The 16043-nt window shown below is 33.8% G+C and overlaps 1 pseudogene; it reads left to right on the forward strand.

The window, feature by feature from the left end:
• Positions 1-5200: 5200 nt before the first annotated feature.
• Positions 5201-7892, forward strand: LOC146884270 (uncharacterized; annotated as a pseudogene).
• The last annotated feature ends 8151 nt before the right edge of the window (positions 7893-16043 follow it).

Genomic DNA, 16043 nt, shown 5'->3' on the forward strand with positions numbered 1-16043 from the left:
AATAGAGCCCAAACCCTCACAAGGAACCCAAATAAACTACAAAAAAAAATTGAAAATGTTAGTCATTCATTTACAACCATTTATCAATATAGAAATGGTAAATGTTACCTGATTTTGTTGCATGTGATCTATCCTTGCCCGGTATCCGACTAAATCATTGTGGGGGACATTTCTGTAGTTCAATACTCGACCGCCGCTCCATTGACAAACTAGCGGGAAAGTTGGTCGAACTCTTGAAATGGGTGCAATAAAAGGGCATCTAAAGCCATGCCCATGATTGTAACAACGAAGCACATCCACTCATAGTCCTCGCATATACCTGATTTTGTTGCATGTGATCTATCCTTGCCCGGTATCCGACTAAGTCATTGTGGGAGACATTTTTGTAGTTCAATACTTGACCGCCGCTCCATTGGCAAACTAGCGGGAAAGTTGGTGGAACTCTTGAAATGGGTGCAATAAAAGGGCATCTGAAACCATGCCCATGATTGTAACAACGAAGCACATCCACCCATAGTCCTCGCATATACCTGATTTTGTTGCATGTGATCTATCCTTGCCCGGTATCCGACTAAATCATTGTGGGGGACATTTCTGTAGTTCAATACTCGACCGCCGCTCCATTGGCAAACTAGCGGGAAAGTTGGTGGAACTCTTGAAATGGGTGCAATAAAAGGGCATCTGAAACCATGCCCATGATTGTAACAACGAAGCACATCCACGCAATGTCCTCACACGTCCATCCGTTGCTCTGCACATCTCCCTATACAACACAGCCAAACACGTTGAACCCCAACTATATCTCTTGGTTCTTCGAAGATTAGTCAAATAGTTCAAGTACATTAAATGTACTTTATTCCCAGTCTTATCGGACATTAAAACCCCTCTAATAAGTCCTAATATATAAGCTCTAGCATGCCAATGAATGACCTCAATACTGGAATTTTCATCTATAGGAAACAAATTATCCCTTAACCATTTTAGTTTGATCATAGAACCGACAATTGATTCTCCCTTAACCGATATTATACCTAATAAGGTTTCACACATCTCGTCCCAATCCAACATAGTTGGACCAATGATAGGGGGTCCATCGACAGGAAGCCCCAATTGAAGTGAGACATCTTGCAAGGTTATGGTGCATTCTCCAGTTGGAAAATGAAATGTGTGTGTTTCAAGCCTTCACCTTTCTTCCAAGGCAGTCACTAAACCGTGGTCAACCTTTAGATGTCACAATTTAGCCACACCGCCAAACCCTGCTTCTTGTATTATAGGCACAATACTTGGATGAGGTTCAGGCATGGAGTGACAGTAAGACGACACAATGCTCCCTTCTGTGTCCTAAACAAAGAAGTAAAATATGTGATTACATAAAAACTTATGTGTGTTAATAAGAAATGAAGTTGACATACCCGAGAAGAAATGTATGCAGCCATATGCTCTTGTTGTCTCCATAGCAACATTTTTTTTTCACTCTTTGTAGGTTTCTGTCGATAGCAAGAATTGAAAATAATAACATTAAACATTTATAGACAATGCAAGACTTCATGAGGGAAAACATAGTCGTTGGATTACTCAAAGGAATGACATCCCTTAGATTGAGGTTGATGCATTGTCATGTCAATGGTCATTAATGTGAATCTGACAATCTGTCATGTGCAAAAACCTTTTTAGACATAATCTTGCATGTTATTTGCACAACATGATGGTGACTACAGCTTGTATGAAGGTGACTACACGGTGCACACACCTTTTCAGAATTCGGGTTCAAAGATCAAAAAATTCGTGAATACCAATAAATTTTATTCATGAGAAGATAAATTAACCAGACAATAGTTTCTCAGTTGTAAAAAAGGGTGGAGAATGAAGTAAAGTGAATGTCTTTGACAATTTTATTTGTGGTCTTAATGATGGGATAAATATTTTTGTCTGTTTAATTTTTTTGGAATAGAGGACCCAAAATTTGAACATGCAAAAGTTTTATTTGGATGACATTGAACATAAAGGTTGAATATTGTGTTGGGGGGTCATCCGTAAGTGGGGAGTCAACCATTAATATGTGGGGAGTGAAGTTGAAAATTATGTTCCAAGGTTGCAGTTTTTTAAAAAATTCAATAATCAAATTACGATCACGCAATATAGTCAATTACTCAAATTTTGTCTTCCAAATTCCATGACCTAAACACTGAATATTGACCATCGTGGGTCTTTGTGGCTATTTAAAATTATCAAAATTTGCAAGTCATCCGTAAGTGGGGAGTCAACCATTAATATGTGGGGAGTGAAGTTCAAAATTATGTTCTGAGGTTGCAGATTTTTAAAAATAAATAAAAATGGTATTACAATCACACAATTCAGTCAGTTACATAAATTTTCCATCCTACAATTTCCATTCACTAACAAGGGTTTTTGTCTTACTTAAAATTTGTCAAAATCCTCAACTCATCCATACATGGAGAGTCAAGTATTAATATGTGGGGAATAATGTTGTAGATTCTGGACTGCATCTTTTTTAAAATTTGAAATATCATATTGTCATCACACAATGTAGGGATTGATACACATTTTCCTTCATACAATTTCCATAACCTAAAAACTGAATATCCACCATCAAACGTGTTTCTGGTGCTTCAAAATTGTCAAAATCTTCAACTTATCCGTAAGTGGGGAGTAAAGAATTAATATGTGGGAAGTACCATTGTAAATTCTGGACTGCACGTGCATATTTAAAAAAAATTTAAATATGGTATTGTGATCACACAATTTAGTCTCTTAAACAAATTTTCCATCATATAATTTTTGTTATCTGTCGTGGGTGCTTGTCTTACTTAACAATTGTCTAAATCCTAAAGTCATCCGTAAGTGGGGAGTCAAGAATTAATACGTGGGGAGCAGTGTTCCAAATTATGAATTGCATTTGTAAGTGGTTAAAAAAATTAAAATATCATTTTGTGATCACACAATGTAGTCACTGACACACATTTTCCTTCATACAATTTTCCTAACCTAAACACTGAATATCCACCATCAAATGTGCATATTTAAAAAATAAATAAAATAGGGTGAACTTTTGGTGGTGACATTTAATTTTTTCTTTTTTTAAAGTACTGCAACTGATGACCAAAATATCCAACATAACTCTCCATTTCAACCATCACAACTGCCCACATAAGTCATAATTAACTTATGAGACTTTTTTTCATGTACACCATGCAAAGAAGATGCTATTAAATCAATGACATAAGTTTCAAATACGATAACAAATATTAATCCATACATAATGTCATCGAAAAATAGTTACTTAGTACTTAAAATAAGTTCAAGTAAACACAAATACTTTGTTACATTGCACACACTAAAGTCGTTAATGGAAATTAAGTACTAATCATAAATATTTCTAAACACACTATTCAGACTTCCCTAAACACATAAAGAGCTAAGTTTTAGTCATCGATATTATTGCCTGCAGCTGAGTTTATTGCATCCATGTTGTCACTTTCAGGAGGATGTAAGGTCACTGAAAGCTTCATTGGGAGATCATGTGGGAGTGGAAGGAAGAAGGCAACCATGTCGCGAACATCATCATCTGTGAGGAGCTTAATTGTTTCATACTGGTCCCCTTCTCCTAACACGGGCTTGTGAAACCATACATCTTTGACTCTTCTTCCCTGACTGCAGCAACGATAGCTTGCAATTTCTTCTTTCAACATCTGTAAATTCATAGTAGTAGACACATAAAAATCACAATTAATGCGACCTTCATAGTTAACAGCAACAAGAAAACTATTGTGAATGTTATTCTCGTGATGGATCACCATCCTTGTTTTGGTAATAAGCAACTATGGTTATGAGTTGAACGACCTAATAATTTATAAGCGGATTGGTTACTTGATAGTCAAAAAAATATCTTGACCCCTGCATTAAAGTGGGTTCACATAACAAAGTAAAGTGGGATAAAGCCCGATTGACATTCATCGTGCAGTGTGTATATTAACTATGCATGTGATGTCGGTATCACGTGATGACATTGACTAAAGCCTACCACTCATCAGGTCCAGTGCTTTTAATTTTAACCTGACATATCACATGCCAAATAATTAAAGCTGCAACACATAGGGAAAATCACTACATCACAAACCACTATGAAAAAAATCCAAGGTTGTTCTGCAAAGTGGATCTAAATCTTGTGCGTTCGATTAGTCTACTTTGAATCTAAACCATTAGCATAAACAAACAAAAATTGTCATTGTTGTAACCCACACTGAGCCATTCAGGCTATAAATAATGCCCTTCATCAATTCATTCATCAATCTAATCAAGTCAGTGCAAACTCCTACCCCCTAATGACATCTACAACATTCACTGCGTTGGTGTACTTCAATGGCAGCATCTATGTTGAAGATAACTATTCCGATAAATTCATTAGCTCCAACACGGCATGGGTGACCATAACAAATACCATGACGTTGTCCCAACTTAAGCAGGCAATCCTCAAGGAATTCAATTGTGCAACATTGGACGACTATGAAGTAGACTTACGTTATAAGTTACCGATCTTCATATCGGGCGACATTACACACTACTGATCTTGTACGATGTGTGGAGATGACGATGTTGAGTCCATTTTTTACATGGGAATGAACAAAAGCATGTCATCTTCCAGTTGAGATAATGGCATTTATTACAGCAAGGCAAAAAAAATGCAATCCTTGACAAAGTTTATTTTGATTTTTCTAATAACTTCAACATGTCCCTCAACTTAGATTGAGGTTTATATTTTCTTATTTGAAGTATGTATTTTTATTTATGATGTTCTTCATCAAATGTTTATGCAGCTTTTAATTTCAATGAATTTGAACATACAAAATGGGGGTAATGAAATGTTAATCTCTTATAAAATGTAGTCAAGTCACATGTTAACATTAGAGGTCGTGCCAGTCACATGGGTTCATAATAATTTGTGCCCCTCACATGGGTACATAAGAAGTCGTGTCAATCACATGAGTACATAAAAGCTCGTACCACTTACATGATAACATTAACTATCGTGCAAGTCACATGTTCACATAATAGAAAGTGACATGATAACTTTAATTTTGGTATAAAAGACTACCCTCACTTTCTAAACTCACAATCTTAATCTTGCAATTTCTCTTCGCTCTGAAAAATCATTGAAAGTCAGATTCAACCACAACCTCAAATGGAAGGGTCAATGTTTGTCTGTGTATACGACGATGGAGAAATCGCTAGTGACGCTCAAACTGGTGTCTACTTTGCATCTGCAAAGACAATCATGATCCGCATCCATAGAGGTTTCGGCTTGTCTAAACTTATTCGCATAATAATGGACAAGGCAAATAGAGATCCAAGGGATGGAGTTCCACTTATTCACTTCAAATTTCCGACTAAAGTTTGTGGCCAACATGTGACATACACAACCACTCAGATCCAAGATGACGACGACTTAGACGGCGCTTTCGAAATGATATAGGCCACCCCAACTGTTACATCTATAAAACTCTGCACCACCTACAACTCAGGTACGAGACCTTTTGAAAATATTTCTTTAACACATTTTGATGCACATCATCCACATCCAAACACCGAACCGCACCAAGAACTATTTGACTTTAACACTACCTACCTAGGGGATTGAGGAAATGATATACAGTCATATACCAAACTACTAACTGGTCCGTCTACCTCAAATATTTTTCAAACTCCCGCACATCACAACACCCAAAGGTCCTCTCCTCCAGCAATCATAGAAGTTGAAAACCTAGGTCTACCTACAACATCCTTAGACGCGTTTAGCGAAGATGAAGACAATATACTTTTTTATCAACATGATGACCATGACCAAACCCTAGATTGCCACCCCACACAACAACAACACCCTCACCCTCACCCTCAGACACATGTCCCCTATAACCCACCACAACACTTCCAATTATATGAAGAATACAATCAGACCCCACACCAGGAATTCCCAAACGCTTATGACCACCACACAATGTTGCATGACAACTTTGAGCATGATGTTGGTACACTGACCCAAGGAATGAGGTTCCAAAACAAACCATTGCACCTATAAAACCACACACTCAAACACAACAAGGTTGAGGGTGCAATGTGTGCAACACGTGTGTCCTTGGAAATGTCAAGCAATATTACGTACAAGGGATCAAGTATGGGAAATTAGAAAGGTTGAAGGTGTGCACACATGTGCCACACAACTCATAACGCAAGACCACAGGCACCTGGGCTCAAGAATAATATCTCAACATGTAAGACAAATGGTGGAGTCAAACCCATCCACACCAATTGCAACAATAATTTCTTCCATCCAGACCTCTATGGGATATAACACAACCTACAGAAAGGCATGGTTGGCGAAACAGCAAGCAATTGAATATGTATACGGAAACTGGGAACAGTCTTACAACCGATTGTTGTGCCTACTACCAGCAATGCAAACTTATTTGCCTGGGTTTGTATACAAGTTGAAAACCAGTCCAATTACAAATGGGGAGGAGGTCCTAGAAAACCAACAACACTTCCGAAGAGTGTTCTGGACATTCAAACCATGCATTGATGGCTTCCCATTTTGCAAACCAATAGTGCAAGTGGATGGAACCTTCCTTTACGGAAGGTATAGGGGCACCCTTCTAGTAGCTGTTGCCCAAGATGGGAGAAATAACATTTTCCCCATTGCATTTGCTATAGTAGAGGGTGAAACCGCCGAAGCTTGGTTTTTTTTGTTAAAAACCTAAGGACACATGTTACGCCTCAACAAAATTTATGCTTAATGTCAGACCGCCACAATTCAATCAGTGCAGCATTCAACAGACCCAGTAGTGGTTGGATTGAAGGGAATTGTGTGCAGGTGTTTTGTATTCGACACATTGCATAAAATTTTACAAAAAGATTCAAGAATACAACTTTGAAAAAGGACCTCGTCAACATGGGTAAGTTATTACATGTAAATTTGTCTTTTTCATTTTTTTGGCTGTTAATTTTTCACACTCATTATTAGAAAATAAATTCTTCTTATAATTATATTCGTAGTGTACGCATTGACGGAGCCACGTTGTAACTACTACAAAAACATCATTAGAGAAGACAACCCAGAAGCAGCAGCTTGGGTAGACCAAATTCCAAGGGAGCAGTGGTGTCTTGCATATGATCAAGAAAGAAGGTGGGGTCACGTAACAACGAATTTGGCTGAAGCAATAAATTCTATCCTGAAGAAGACAAGGAATTTGCCAATTTCATCCATAGTATTGGCCACGTACACCAGGTGCAACACATACTTCATAAAAAGAAGTAGGCAAATAACTACAATGGTCAATGTTGGTCATGTGTACTCTGAATATGCGACCAACTTCCTACAAGATGCGGACTCCAAGTCAAACACGCACCATGTCCTTGAATTTGATAGAAATACCCCAAGATTCAGAGTGGAGGAGATGGTCAATCCTAGAGAAGTACGTCCTGCAGGAAAATTTGTAGTCAGATTAGATGAAAGGTGGTGCGATTGTGGAAAGTTTCAAAAAATACATCTACCATGTTCACATGTTATTGCAGCTTGCAAGCATGCACATCACGACTTCAACATGTACATAAGTCCCCATTATAGGCTGGATGTCATCATGAAAGTATATGACAATTTATTTGGTGAGTTAAGACATGAAGAATATTGGCCACCATACCACGGGCCACAGGTTTGGCCTCATCCTGCCACAAAAAGAAACGAGAGGGGTCGTCCTAAATCAAGTAGAATTAGGACTGAGATGGACATTAACGAAGGAAGACAATCAAAAAAGTGTTCCTATTGTAGAACTGAAGGACACACAAGAAATCATTGTCCTAATAACCCTGCACTTAGATGATCCACATCAAACCACTTAGTTTATGTTGTACTTTTAATTGTGTTCAATAAATTTGTACTTGATTCAATTCAATGGTACATATTTTCTTATTATCTTTTATTGTTACTTATTTTACATAAACTAAAAACAAATAACAAAATTATTTAAAATACAATAATGAAATGCTTTCAAATTATTTTACTTATTTCCATCATTTTTAAAATATTTTTTACAAATTTTCAAAGTTTATAATATACAATTTTTTAAAATTATCAAAAATTAAAAGATAACTGTGATTTCAATATTTATAAACATCTATTAAAAAAAATTAATACTACACAAATTATAAAAAAAAATTAAATTGATATTTTCAAATTACACATAAACAACTTACTACACAATACAAAATCTATTTTTAAATCAACAAATTCAAAAAGAAAAAAATATTATTTTTTTTCTTTCAAATAATACCTAAAATAACTAAAACCACAATACTACATCTATTTAAAAAAATATATATATATATATATATATATATATATATATATTTAACCTTTAATGTAACATTTTTTACAAAATAAAAAATAAAAAATAACTCTTATATATATTTTATTAAAAAAATTTAAAAATATTAATTCGAATTTATTTAAAAAAAAACCAAGTTCAGAATTCGGATCCATGAGGACCGAATTCTGACTTGGAATTGAAAAAAAAATAAAACGTTAACAATTGGAATTCGGCTCCCGAAGGACCGAATTCCCAACTACAATAAAAACAATGCTATGTATGTAAATTTAAGGCACAATGTGCTAGACTGGTAAATAAAGGAGCGAACAATGCTCTTTTGGAAAAAAAATCTCTCAGGAAACTCAATTCTATACTGATTTTTTTTTTGTTTTTTTAAAGAATAGATGAATTAGGATTTTTGAATTTAAAAATAAATAGATTTAAGTGTTATTTTTTATTTTTGTTTTTCCAAAAAATGGTTGAATTAGAGGTTAATTTTTAAAAAAAATAGATTTAGTCTTGTGCATTAAGTTTTTTAGGTGATATTTGGAAAAAAAAATCTAATTTTATTTTCTTTTTGAATTTGTTGAATTCAAAGTAGATATAGTATTGTGTATTAATTTATTTTAGGTGTAATTTGGAAATATAAAAGTAAATCTTTTTTTTTTAATTTGTTGAGTACTATTTTTTTGTAATAGTAATTTTGGAAAAAAAAATTATGAATTATAATAGAGGTAATAATTAATTAATGTATAATGTATTAGGTGGTGTTAGACTATTTATTTTTTCATGTTTATTGAATATTTAAAATAAAAAAGTAAGTGGAAGTAAGAATATATTTTTTATTTATATTTTTGTACTTTGATTTTTTTTTATAAGAATTTAATTGACAAAGTGTTTGTATTTGGACACAAATAAATAAAGTGAAGTTTATAGTTATATTGTGAAATAAAATAGTAGCTATTAATAAAATAATGCAAAAAGAATACAAAAATTACGTGAAAGGGTATAAGTATATTTATTAAAATACAATTATGTGAAAGAAGTAAAAAAAAAAAAAAACCATTGCGAATTTGTAAACATAACTAAAAATCAAGGAAATTATAAAAATAATTTAAAACTATTGCATTATCGTATTTTAAATAATTTTTTTTATTTCGTTTTGGTTTTTGTAAAATAAGTAATTATAATGTGGGCACACTAAAATGTAATAATAAAAGATGTACCATTAAATTAAATCAAAGCTAAATTTATTGAATACAATTAAAGGTACAACATAAACTTAGTGGCTAGATGTGGATCATTTAAGTTCAGGGTTGTTAGGACAATGATTTTTTGTGTATCCTTCTGTTCTACAGCATGAATATTTCCTTGATTGTCTTCCTTCCCTAATGTCTATCTCAGTCCTAATTCTACTTGATTTAGGACGACCCCTCTAACTCCTTTTTATGGCAGGATGAGGCCAGACCTATGGCCCCCGGTATGGTGGCCAATATTCTTCATACCTTAACTTGCCAAACAAATTATCGTATACTTTCATGATGACATCCAGTCTATAATGAGGACTGATGTACATGTTGAAGTCATGATGTGCATGTTTTCAAGCTGCAATAACATGAGAACAAGGTAGATGGATTTTTTAAAACTTTCCACAATCGCATCACCTTTCATCTAACCTAACTACAAATTTTCCTACTGGACGTACTTCTTTAGGATTCACCATCTCCTCCACTCTGAATTTTGTGGTAGTTTTATCAAATTCAACGACCATGTGCGTGTTTAGCTTGGAGTCTGCATCTTGTAGGAAGTTGGTCGCATATTCAGAGTACATATGACCAACATTCACCATTGTAGTTATTTACCTGCCTCTTTTCGTGAAGTAGGTGTTGCACCCTATGTACGTGGCCAATACTATAGAAAAAATTGGCAAATTTCTTATCATCTCCAGGACAAAATTTATTGCTTTAGCCATATTTCTTGTTATGTGACCCCACCTTCTTCCTTGGTCGTATGCAAGATACCACTGCTCCCTTGGAATTTGGTCAACCCATGTTGCTGCTTCTGGGTTGTCTTCCCTAATGATGTTGTAGTAGTAGTTGCAGCGTGGCTCAGTTAGTTTATACGCTACAAATATAATTTTAAAAACAAATTAGTTAATGATAATGGGGGTTAATAATTAACAGCCAAAAAATGAAAAAGACAAATTTTTACATGTAATAACTTACCTATGTTGACGAGGTCCTTTGTCATAGTTGTATTTTTGAATCTTTTTGTAAAATTTTGTGCAATGTGTCGAATACAAACACCTGCACATAGTTTCCTTCAGTCCAGCCACTACTCAGTCTGTTGAATGTTGCATGATTGAGTTGTGGTGGTCTGACATTAAGCATAAATTTTGTTGAGGCTTAACATGCCTCCTAATTTTTTTAAGGAAAAGAAACAAGCTTCAATCGTTTCACCTTCTACTATAGCAAATGCAATGGAGAAAATGTTGTTTCTCCTATCTTGTGTAATAGCTACTACAAGGGTGCCCATATACCTTCCGTATAGGAAGGTTCCGTCGACTTGCATAATAGGTTTGCAATATGGGAAGCCATCAATGCATGGTTTGAATGTCCAAAAAACTCTTTGAAAATTTTGTTGGTTTTCTAGGACCTTCTCCCCATGTGTAACTGGACTGGTTTTCAACTTGTATACAAACTCAAGCAAATAAGTTTGCATGGCTTGTATGATTGTTCCCAATCTCCATACACATCTTCAATTGCTTGTTGTTTCACCAATCATGCCTTTCTGTAGGTTGTGTTATACCCCATAGAGGTCTGGATGGAAGAAATTATTGTTGCAATTGGTATGGACGGGTCTTAATCCAACATTTATCTTACATGTTGGGAAATTATTTTTGAGCCTAGGTGCCTATGGTCTTGTGTTATGAGTTGTGTGGTATATGTGTGGATGTGCTTCGTTGTTACAATCATAGGCATGGTTTCAGATGCCCTTAATTGCACCTATTTTAAGAGTTCAACTAACTTTCCCGCTAGTTTGCCAATGGAGCGGCGATTGAGTACTAGACTATAGAAATGTCCCCAGAATGATTTAGTCGGATACTACACAAGGATAAACCACATGCAATAGAATCAGGTAACATTTTACATTTGTATAGCGTAATCTAAAAGGTAAATAACTTACTAATATTTTCAATTATTGTTGTAGTTTATTTGGGTTTCTTATGAGGTTTTGGACTCTGTTGTTGACGTTGAAGCATATCGGGACCAAGCAATATAGACGTCATGCACAACATTAATTTGTTTTGCCATTGTTGAATGGCACCAGTCGGACATGGTGAAGTTATAATTTTGGCTATCATAAGAGATCCATGAAGAACCCAACAACCTTGATCATCTACATAAATTAGACATGAGGGGGAGACAAGACGAGAACTAGGATACTAGACATGCGCAATGGATAGAGGTATGGAAGAACCAGCGTGAGCTAACATTAAATGGATTACCATTGATGGGGCCACTTCAACACACAATGGAGTACATGTCTTGGTATATTTCAAACTCAAGTTTATATTTATCGGTTCCACAAATGTTAAATGATCCTAGAATGCATCGTGCATTGACATCGACAAATGTTCCTCCAACTAAACCATATGCGACGAGGCATGACTTAATAAAACTCCACCTCTACAGCGAAGTATGGAGGGAACAAGGAATTTTGTTTCTTCATACTTAGAACTAGGCATGTCAACTATGTTTGCAACTTATGCTGAAACACTACCTTTTGCACAAGTGTGGCTACGTACAACAATCAATTTACTACGTCAACAATCCATATGCAAAAGTGTCATCATTTGCTGCACATGATGGTCATCAAGCTGCGGAGGATCAAGAACCACAACCTTCACACCAAGAACAACCTAGACTTAAAGAGCAAAGCAGGAACCCCACTAGAAACAAATGTCGACCATGGTGTGGAACTGGACACCACTACGGTGATTAAAAGGACAATAATGTAGTTTATTATTTTATTACATGTGAAATAGGTTATGTTTTGTGTTTGTAAGAGCGAACCGTTTTTAGCATAATTTTGAAGATAAGTAATGGAAAAACTTAATCATTCTAAATGCTTAATTGGTAAATCACTAACAATAATTTCTTAAGATAAATTCAGCAAGTTAAATTATCTTAAAGACCATGTTAAAACATATAAATAAAACTAAATAGAAATAAAGTTATCACACTTCTCAACTTTCATGAAGTTCACATAAAACGATATTGTTGTCGTAGAAACCATCATTGAGTACCATTAAATGACATGCTAAAGATCTTTGTCATTCCTTACAAAAAGAAGTTCATTAATGCCTTCCTCAACAAATTCAGGAGGGACATGGTACCACAAGTGGCTTAGTGGGGGCTCAAATGGTCTCATCAAATGACTTCTTATTATGATGTGCATATGTTTAAGAGTTGCCCCATTTGAAATTTTACATAAGGAGAACCTTTCATCTTCGAAATCAATAGCAACATTAAAGGAATTATATGCATTCAACTCCTCATAGAAAACCATTTTTACTTTTTATACTAGAACACTCCACAACTTTCAAACTAAGGAACCACAACCTTAAATAAAAATAAATACCTTCAATTGGGATAACGTGCCAAGGAAGATATTTAATTTCACCACTGTAAAAGTTGACGCATATTTTAAATACATGACCTCACATGCACCCTGTCATTATGACAAGACTTATGAACTTTATTGGGATGTGCCAAGGCTGATTTATTATTTGACCCCTGTAAAAGCTGACAGATACTTCAATTGGGATAACGTGCTAAGGAAGATATTTAATTTGACAACTGTAAAAGTTGACGCATATTTCAAATACATTGCCTCACATGCACCTTGTCATTATGATAAGACTTGTCAAGCTTTATTGGGATAGTGTTGCAAGCCAGATTTAATATTTGACCACTATAAAAACTGAGATATACTTTAATTGGGATAAAGTGCCAAAGAAGATATTTAATTGTACAACTGTAAAAGTTGACTGATATTTTAAATGCATGAGCTTATGCAATGTCAAAATTGACATATGCTACATTAAATGGGGTTATGTTGAGTAAACAAATAATGCCATCAACGGCACCCTGGCATTACGATAAGACTTGTCAATGCTATTGGGATAGTGTGACAATAAAGATACATTATTTGACCACTTCAAAACCTGACAGATACTTCAACGCATGGCCTTACACAGTGTAATCATTAATGGTATCACATGTATCATTAGTGTCACCTTTATTGGGATAGAGTGCCAAGCCTATTACTAACTTCAATTTTTGAAGTTAAGTCGTCTTACAATGCATGACCTGATTCACACTACATATTAATGGGATCATATGCACTTTGGCCCTATGACAAGATGTATCACCTTTAATGGGATACTTGATCATATAGACCTTATTTGAATCCATAGCAAGACCCACAACTACTTCCCTTATAAATATAGAAACTCCAAAAACAACTTAGTCTACTGTGGTATTACATAACACTATCAAAACATCAACACATCCAATTCTTTGACATGGAACACTTTGGCATCAACACCCAAGAGAACTATTCAAATTCCTTCCTTGTAGCCTTGTTTTCCAATGGCCAAATGATGCAATGCGAAGATAGTGTGAAGTTCCATTGTGAAAGTCCAAAACTCTTTCGCATACTAGAAAATTGCGCATTCAACGTTTTGATCCTGAAAGTATGCTCAACTGTAGGGATTCCAACCACCGCATTCATCAATAAGTTGTACTTTAGAAGGTCTACATTGAATGAAGAAGGAACTATTATGTATGATGCTCTTCAAATTTCAACAAATGATGACATTGCAGAAGTCATTCATTATAAGTCTCATCTACCTATTAACATAATAATTTAATCATTTGTTACGTTTACATGGTTTGCTGACGAAATACTTAGTCTTCTACAACTCCCTCATCCTCTTCCACAATCCTAAATCTTATCTCGCGTTCACTAGCAAAGTTATATTATGAAGGACCTTTTAGACGGGCAAGCATAATAGATAGCCCATATGGTTATGGGCTATACTTTAGATTAAACACTACTTTGACGATGTCAATCCCCCACAATTTCACCTTTGATGACCTTCTACAGAAAATAATACAAAGAACGCATTGTGAGACTCGTTTCATAATAACTCATATTAACTACCTTCGTCCCATGAGGATAGTCGACAAAAAACTTATCCATGACACAACATAAATCAAAATAGATAGTGATGATGCACAAATAATCAAGCGATGGAAAGAAGTTCAACGTTTGGACCCGTCCATGGCATGTCCCGACGCTTGACAATATATTGAATTGTTCATCCAAGCAACAAATTTACGTCCACCTAATAGAGATCCATTTTTGTGTTAAATTAAAAATTCATTCCATCACTACTAGTTTAGTTAATTTTATTTTTAATTATGTCAATTATGGTACTTGTAATGTCTTCCATTAAATAAATATATTTTTTGTTCAATTATAATTTATAAATTTCAATTAATAAACACATATATTACAAAAACAAATTCCAGTTAAAAAAAACTAATTAATTTCAACCAATTTTATAATCGTTTATTTATTACGATATTTACAAAAATTAAGTTTATATATTTTATTATTAGCTACTATTTTATTTCACAATATAACTATAAATTTTACATTATTTATTTATTTGTGTCCAAACACAAACACTTTACAAATTAAATTCTTATAGAGAAATCAAAGTACAAAAATATAAATGAAAAATAAATTCTTACTTTCACTTAGTCTTTTTATTTTAAATATTCAATAAACATGAAAAAATAAATAATCTAACACCATCTCATACATTATACACTAATTATTTTTACTTTTGCTACGTCTATTATAATTCATAATTTTTTTTTTCAAAATTACTATTATAAAAAAATAATACTCAACAAATTAAAAAAATAGATTTTCTTTAATATTTCCAAATTACACCTAAAATAAATTAATACACAATATTATATCTATTTTTAAGTCTACAAAATCAAAAAGAAAATAAAATTAGATTTTTTTTTTCTAAATAACACCTAAAATAACTTAATACATAAGATTAAATTTTTCTTTTAAAAATTAACCTCTAATTAAACCAGTTTTTGAAAAAAACAAAAATAAGAAAATAACACCTAATCTATTTTTTAAAAAAATTTCAAAAACCCTAATTCATCTATTTTAATAAAAAAACAAAAAAAGAAACCCAGTATAAAATTCGGTTCCCTGGGATTGAAAAAAAAAATGCTGCAGCCATCACAGGATTGGGATTCCTGTGAACCGAATTCCTAACACAAAACAAAAGATGTGCTATTTCTGTAAATTTTATCTACAGTGTGCTATATAGGTAATATTAAATGGAAATTGTACTATTTGCATAAAAAAAATCTAATTAATCGACATTTGAATTATACATTGTTTTTCATGAATTTTTAGCCGTCAATCGAATTTTATGTTAAATCGTAAGATTTATAACTTGTATAAAAAGTAAAATACACAAAACCCTTAAACAATCACTATTTTTTATAAAAATGTAAAGAATATAATAAAATTTGTATATTAATGCAAATTTATTTTCTT

Source organism: Vigna unguiculata, chromosome 8 (assembly GCF_037176805.1).
Source record: "Vigna unguiculata cultivar grain cowpea cultivar isolate G323 ecotype 2 chromosome 8, ASM3717680v1, whole genome shotgun sequence".
Classification (NCBI taxonomy): Eukaryota; Viridiplantae; Streptophyta; class Magnoliopsida; order Fabales; family Fabaceae; genus Vigna; species Vigna unguiculata.